At 39.7% G+C, this 7,359-nt stretch overlaps 1 pseudogene; it reads right to left on the bottom strand.

The window, feature by feature from the left end:
- Positions 1–5,315: 5,315 nt before the first annotated feature.
- On the bottom strand, positions 5,316–7,153 carry LOC101985064 (annotated as a pseudogene).
- Between the last annotated feature and the right edge of the window lie 206 nt (positions 7,154–7,359).

A 7,359-nucleotide genomic window follows, 5' to 3' on the forward strand; every position in this document is an offset into this window, starting at 1 on the left:
AGAGGCAATAAAGACAACAAAAACTGATGGAATCCTGAAAATGAAAAACTAGGTATATGAACAGGAACTACAGATGCAAGCATAACCATCAATACAAGAGATGGAAGAGAGAATCTCAGGAGTTTAAGCATTGATAAAGGAAATCGATAAATCTGTCAAGAAAAAATGTTAAATCCAACAAATTCCTAACACAAAACACCCAAAGAAATCTGGGACACCATGAAAAAACCAAACGTAAGAATAATAGGGATAGAAGAAAGAGAAGAACTCCAGTTCAAATACACAGAAAATATATTCAACAGAACAGAAGAAAACTTTCCCAACCTAAAGAATAATATGCCTTTGAAGGTACAAGAAGCTTACAGAACACCATATAGACTAGACCAAAACAAGTCCCCTTGCAATATAATAACCATAGAGGAAGAAAATAAGATATTCAATGACTAAACCAGATTTAAACAATACCTATCCACAAATTCAGCCTTACAGAAAGTACTAGATTGAAAACCCGAACCCAAGGGAGTTAGGTACACCCATGAAAACATAAGCAACAGATAACCTCACACCAGCAAACACCAAAGAAGGGAAACACACAATCACTACCACTAAAAACTAACAGAAAATAGCAATCACTGGTCATTAATATCTCTTAATCTCAATGAACTCAATTCTCCTATAAAAAGACTCAGGCTAATATTATGGATACAAAAACAGGATCCATTCTTCTACTGTATACAAAATTGCACCTCAGCTTCAAAGACAGACGTTACTTCAGAGTAAATGGTTGAGAAAAGATTTTTCAGTCAAATGAACTTAAGAAACCAGTGGGTGTAGCTGTCCTAATATCTAACAAAATAGATGCCTAACTAAAATCAATCAGAAGAGATGGAGAATGACACTACATACTCATCACAGGAAAAAAAATCCCTCAAGATTCAGTCTCAATCCTGGACATCTATACCCCAAATACAAAAGCACCCACATATGTAAATCAACATTACTAAAGCTTAAATCACACATTAAACTCCACACACTAACAGTGGGAGACTTCAAAGCCCCACTCTCACCAATGGACAGGGCTGTTAGACACAAACTTAAAGGGAAATAGGAGAACTAAGAGATGTCATGACTCAACTGGACTTAACAGACATGTATAAAACAATTTACCCAAACACAAAAGAATGTATCTTCTTTTCAGCACTTCAAGTAACTTACTCTAAAATTGACCACATACTCAGTAACAAAGCAAATCAACAGGAGCCTAAAATCCACTACCTCAGCGAAGCTAGATAACATGGAGAAGCATAAGAGAAATATACATGAATTGCCCTGGGGATGGGACATATATAGGAACTCCCCAAAATTTTTTAAACAAAATGTACAGAACTAAGCAGAGAGTTTTCAAGAGATGGAACACAAATGGCTGAGAAACACCCTTTAAACAATGCTACATTTTGCCAGGCAGTGGTGGCATACCCCTTTAATTCCAGCACTCGGAGGCAGAGAAATGAGGAGCTCTGTGAGTTTGAGGCTGGTCTGGTCTACAGAGTAAGTTTCAAGACAGCCAGAGCTACACAGTGAATCCCTGTCTCAAAAAAAAAAAAAACAAAAAAGAAGCAAACAAATAAATAAAATCACATCTTTAGACATCAGAGAAATGAAAATTAAAGCTTTGTTGAGATTTCTTCCTACCCCAATCAGAACGGCCAACATCAATTAAACAAATGACAGCACATGCTAGCTGGCAAGGATATAAGGAAAGCAGTACACTTATTCTTTGATGGTGGGGGTATAAAATATAGAAATCAGTGTGGTCACTTATCAAGGAGATTAGAATTGCTCTCCTTGAAGATCCATCTATACCAGTCTTGGGAATATGCCCCAAGGACTCTACAGCCTACTACCAAGACATTAGCTCAACCATGCTCCTTATGCTGTTCATAATAGTCAGAGACCGGCGACTACCTAAATGTCCATCAGCTGAGGAATGGATAATAAAAAATGTGGTACATTTACACACCTGAATATTAATCAGTTCTTAAGAAAAATGAAACTATGAAATTTAAGGTAAATAAAATTGGAAACAGTCATCCAGACCAAAAAAGCCAAAAAAAGTCAGTTTTTTTTCAATAGGATGTCACTGGATATGCCAAACACAGCCAGGGCAGGCTTCAGGTCTAGTAGCAGTTGACCAACACAAAATGTAGTGTGTGTTTTGTTATTGCTACTACTATGTCTCTTTTGTTTTCTTTTGGTCCCCTTGGGTTTCTTTTTCTTTTTAGTTTGTTTTGAATGTATGAAGGATGTGGGGGAGGGAAAGAATATGTCCAAAGTATAGTATATGGAGATTTTAAATAAATGTCACAAAAGTATCCAAATTCATCCAATTAATATTCGGGCTAACTATTGAACACATTAGCCATACAGAAAATTCAAATTGAAATTGCTTTTAGATTTTATCTCATCCATCTCTAGGGCTATAAACAAGAAAACAAATAATACTAAATGCTGACAAGAATGAGTGGACAATGAGGACTACTGAGAACTCAAGATCAATGGCAATGGGTTTTTGATCCTACTGCACATACTGGCTTTGTGGGAGCCTAGGCAGTTTGGATGCTCACCTTACTAGACCTGGATGGAGGTGGGTGGTCCTTGGACTTCCCACTGGGCAGGGAAATCTGATAGCTCTATGGGCTGACAAGGGAGGGGAACTTGATTGGGGGAGGGGGAGGGAAATGAGAGGAGGAGACAGAAATCTTTAATAAATAAATAAACAGAAATAAATAAATAAATGAATATATAAAAAAGAATGAGTGGAAAGAGGAATTCCTCTACAGGCTGCTATGAGAGCAAACTGGTATAGCCACTGTGGCAGTTAGTGTAAAGAGGTTCCTTCAAAAACCAAAGTTAAAACTACCATACGGCAGCATATAGCTGAATGATTCTGAATAAATATACCACAGAACTCTTGTACTTATAGATATGCTATTAACAATAGCTAAGAAACTGAAATAGCCAGAACATCAATCAATAAATAAACTGTAAAAATAAAAGTGATACATAACACATGGATTTTTCTTTAATCACAGTAAAAAAACTAAATCATGCCATTTGTAGGAAATACATGCAACCAGAGATCACTGTGTTAAAAGAAACAAACCAGACTTGGAAAGCAGATTCGACATTTTCTCTCATATGCAAAATCCAATTTTAAATCTATATACCAGTGGGGGCATTCATATTATGAAAGTATAAATCACACATATACAGGGAAAGATTATGTTAAGAATTGGGGAGGAGTAAAAGAGAGGAATGGAATATATTAAAACAGAAGGCAGGACTATTTGGAAAGACGAAAGGGTAAGGGACACAAGGGTAGGCATGTGAAGAGAAGAATAAGTAACAACAATGTATCATGGCATATGTGCATGAAAATGCCATAATAAAATCCATCATTGTATGTGCTCTTTTTCAAAAGCAATTTAGCTAGTACAGGGTAGGGCCTGAAATATGGGGCAGTGGGTAAAAGTTCTTGTTAGCCAGAGCTGACAACCTGAGTTTCATACCTGGAGCCTAGATAATGGAATGAGAGTAGCAACTCTTACAAGTTCTTTTGATCTCCACACATGCACCATGGGATGTACAGAAACACACATACACAATCAGTCAGTCAATTTAATAAAATTTTAAAGTAGATGGTAATCTTAGTTTATTAATATCAAAGAGTTTTATATACACTCATAAAATAATTTGTCTCCACACAGATATTTATTTTTCCTCAAAATAAAACTAACCAAAATATTAATCATCAAAAAAGAATATTAAACTAATGCTGTATTTTTGGAAATAGATTATTTTTATGTCCCACATTAAATTTTTATAGCAAGTAATTTGTACATGTATATTTCTTTAAAATGAGTTATTTAAACATACACTTGTTAGATTAAAAAAACACAAATAATGTAAGAGACTTATGATAAATATTTCTCTGTTTCTATTAAAACACATATTTGGGTTGTCTGTTTTGGTGATTTGAATGAAAAGGGCCCTCATAGGCTAATAAGTTTGAATATTTGGGCCTTAGTTGATGCAATTATTTGAGGATTAGGAGGTGTGTCCTTGTTAGATGTGTCAAAAGGGAAACACATTGAGGCTTCAAAAACTTCTCACCATTCCCAGTGTAAATTCTGTCTCCTGCTTACAGACCAAGATTGGGATCCAAGCTATTCATACCATCATGCCTTTGTTCCATGCTACCTCATGAATTCTATCGAAAGTGTAAACCCAATTAAACAAATACTTTTATAAGTTGCTTTGGCCATGATATTTTAATACCGTAATATAAAAAGAACTAAGATATCTCTGAAACTATGTAGCATATAGCAGTGTTAATCTACCCATGAGTCTCTTTCTTGACCAATAGGAGAGTCAAGCCTATTCAACAGAGAAACCTTATTTCCAGTCGCTTAACACATATTTTAAAATCAATACTACATTATGTGTCTTGTCACAAAAAGGAGTTTTTAACTGATGAAAGAAATCTGTGAAACAGTGGTGACCTTGGTATTCTAAATAGGCCCATTATGCCTCAAAATATGATGCATCATCAAATGAGAAAGAAGTCTTTCTTTCTGACCCCAAGTGATGTGTTCCTGGATTAATGGTATCTAATATTTATTACACTGGATTAAAAATTGGGAATAATTCAGACATGAAGTTCTCATCCTGATGTCTTCTCTCTTCTATCACACAATTTTAATTTGAAATTTCATTGATCAATTGCAGAACTGGCCAACAAAATTCACAAAGAGAATTGCATTTCTTGGTGGGATGCGGAAAGATAGTGAGGCAGTTAAAAAAAGTGCATTCCAATTAAACAGAACACACAATGTTAAAGATATAATAGTAGTTGAATAAATTGGAAAGCATCCCTAAAATCTGGCTATGTACCTATTTTAATGCTCAACTATGGTGTTGTTGTTTTTTTTTTTTTTTACTAAATTAAGTCAAGAGAGAGGAAATACTTCCTTCCATTTAAGAGTAAAAAATTGGTTGGCCATAGACACCCATGGAATCTCATTGACTAGCTGTATTTTTCAGATGAATGCAGTACACCGTGATGACACGTCAAATGGCTCAACTATCAAATACCAATTTTTGTTGTTCAGGTTTTGTAAATTTGAAACATGCACACAATAATTTTTTTTTTCCAGGAGATGGTGAGTTTTATTTTTTTCTTGTCTGGATAGAGGTTTGATTTGCCCTTGAGTGTTCTGGGGTGGAGACCAGAAGAAAGCACAGCGTGTGGAGGTCTACTCAGTGTGGTCGTCTCCCTCCGTCTCATCGTCACCATCCACAGAGAGAGCAGCATACTTGCTTGCAGAGCTGAACTTAGAGGCCGGGCTCCCCTCAGGTTTCTTTGGCTCAGGTGCAGATCTCGAGTCTTGATCGTTTTTGCCTTCTTTCCTATCCAACTCTTTCCAGTGGTCTCTGCTCCCTCCGTCTCCATGACCGCGACTGGAGCTCCCAGTTTGGCCTCTTAAGACACTCATCCCATCTACTTTGTTTTCATCTTTCCTTGATGATCCGTCCTCAGAGGAATGAGCTGGAGCTACTTTCCCTCCACCACTTGTACGGGACTGCTGCTCTGTGTCTGAGCTCTGAGATCGAGCAGGAGGGTTAGAGCTTCGCTTCACCCACGGATTCTCCTTTGGTGGAGGGGCTGGCATTACCTTTAGAGGCTGATCAGGTTTAGGAGGTTTGGAGGTTGGAGAGTGACAGTCTTCTTCTTTATTGGGGGTTTCATTTTCTAGAGACTTCTCACTCTCTCTCCTTCGTGTATTTCTACCAGATGTGGCTGAGGCCCCAGTCTGCGATGACTCACGTCCTGTCCTTGACCGTTCCCTTTCCTGAATTTCTTCACTTCGCCAACTTGGGTGTCTCTCCCGAGGCCGGCGGTCTAGTTTTGGCTCATCCAGCTGCCGCTGCAACTTCTCCTGCTCCTTCTGCAGCCGCTCTTCTACTTCTCTTTCTCTAGCAGCTGTGTCAACAGGTTTTGCCCTTCCAAATATAGAAGCTGCTCGGCTGGACTGGGAGGTGCTAGCAGAAAAATCATCTTCCTTAGGAGTACTCCGAGGCTTTAGATTCAGTTTGGGTCTTTGGGGGGGGGGGACCTCTGTCATCATGCCTATAATCGTCCCGAGAGTAATCATCCCTGGAGCTCCATGACCGGTCATCCCTTCTGTCGTATCGGTCTTCATAGCGATCTCCACCTCCTCTGTAGTCATCATCCCTACGGTACCCACTGCCAAATGCTCTTCTGCCACTGCCTACCCTGGAGTCATAGCCTCGGTCATAGTCTCTGCTGCCTCGGTCGTCATAGCGATCCCGGCCCCCATAGCGATCCATATCTCGACGTGGGCTGTCCCGATACCCATCCCGGTATCCATCCCGATACCGGTCTGAATCGTAACGATCTCGATACTTGTCTCTGAAGCTATCGTCGCCACTTCTAGGTGGGTAGTCATCAAAGCTGTCTGCGGCAGGACTGGCTCTCCAGTCCCTGTCTGTTTTGTCAGAATCCCGATTTCTGTCTGGACCAAAAGAGCGATCATCCCGGTCTTTATCCTGTGCTTGATCAGCAACACCCACTCGAATTCTCCGGTTACCTAGAGACTCTTCATTGAGACTCAGAGCACTGAGCAGAGAATCCAGGTCCTCAAATTCTGCATAGCCAAAGCCTTTTAACCTGTCTGGATTGCTGGGTTCACGTGGTAAGCGCACAGCGCTGATATTTAGTCCTCTAAAGAACTCCTTAATGGACTCTTCTGTCACATCATAGGGTAGGTTTCCTAGGAAAGCAGTGTAGGGTGGTGATTTGGGAAGATGGCTCCGGTCGATATTGGGTTCCCGAGCAGCCCGTGGAGCAGTGGGAAGGATGGAACGGTCAATTGGAGGTGCCCTATACACATCGTCATCATTACTATGCCAAGTTATTGGACACATCTCCTTCCAGGTAGTCTGTTTCATCAGCCCAGCTGACTGGTTTGGGAACATAGGTGCTTCCTCCATCAGTACCCCCATCCTCAGCTAGAAAGTCTGTTAGGGAGATGGTCTTCCCCTTCTTATTCTTTTTTGCTGAGGCTGCCATGTTGAGAGAGGGAGAGAGACCGCAAAGGACCCAGATGAGGCAATCACGTGATTATAGCAGGCGCGACGGGCTTGGAGACTCCACAATAATTTATTTTTAATCACACAATGAGCCTGTCATCAGTAAGACAAGATGGAACATACTCCCAGTGTTTTCTCTTGAGAGCAATCTGTCCAAATACAATGAGGGCATACCCCTTTTGCCAT

This window comes from Microtus ochrogaster, chromosome X (genome assembly GCF_000317375.1).
Source record: "Microtus ochrogaster isolate Prairie Vole_2 chromosome X, MicOch1.0, whole genome shotgun sequence".
NCBI classification, from domain to species: domain Eukaryota; kingdom Metazoa; phylum Chordata; class Mammalia; order Rodentia; family Cricetidae; genus Microtus; species Microtus ochrogaster.